Raw genomic sequence first — 534 nt, forward strand, 5'->3', positions numbered from 1 at the left:
TGAACTGAACTGATGGGGCCCTTATTTAATACACTTCTACCTCTGTGTTCTGCCACTTTATTAGACCATCTTAGGCTCGAGTATCTGGTAATAAGTTGCCTTCTTTATGAAGAAAAAAAATCAATACATTGTTAGTGGTGTTTTTCCAGATGAAATGAACAGATTAAATCAGCTTTTACCTTATTACAAAGTTTATTTTTGAATAGTTAATGGGGGTCATAAGATCCCAAGAACTGAGCGTCTTCTGGAAAAATTTAATGACCCGGTTTCATTTGAGATGAAACAGCTCCCATCTAAGTTACTTTGTTCTCTATGACCCAATCCATAACTGGAGGCTGTGCTGATGAAGCCTGGCATTTGCCTTCCTTCCAGGCAGCTGGTGATGAAGTAGGCTAATGGTCAAGTAAAGTGTCTTATGCTATTGAGCATTAGGATCATACTTCATATTTTGCAAAGTGCTTTTTCATTATTTATTCCTCACAACCTACCTATGAGATCTCCTGGCTGTCTTATCTCCCATATTGTGGCTGAAAT

The sequence above is a fragment of the Bison bison genome, unplaced genomic scaffold, assembly GCF_000754665.1.
Source record: "Bison bison bison isolate TAMUID 2011002044 unplaced genomic scaffold, Bison_UMD1.0 scf7180017864359, whole genome shotgun sequence".
In the NCBI taxonomy this organism is placed as follows: Eukaryota; Metazoa; Chordata; class Mammalia; order Artiodactyla; family Bovidae; genus Bison; species Bison bison.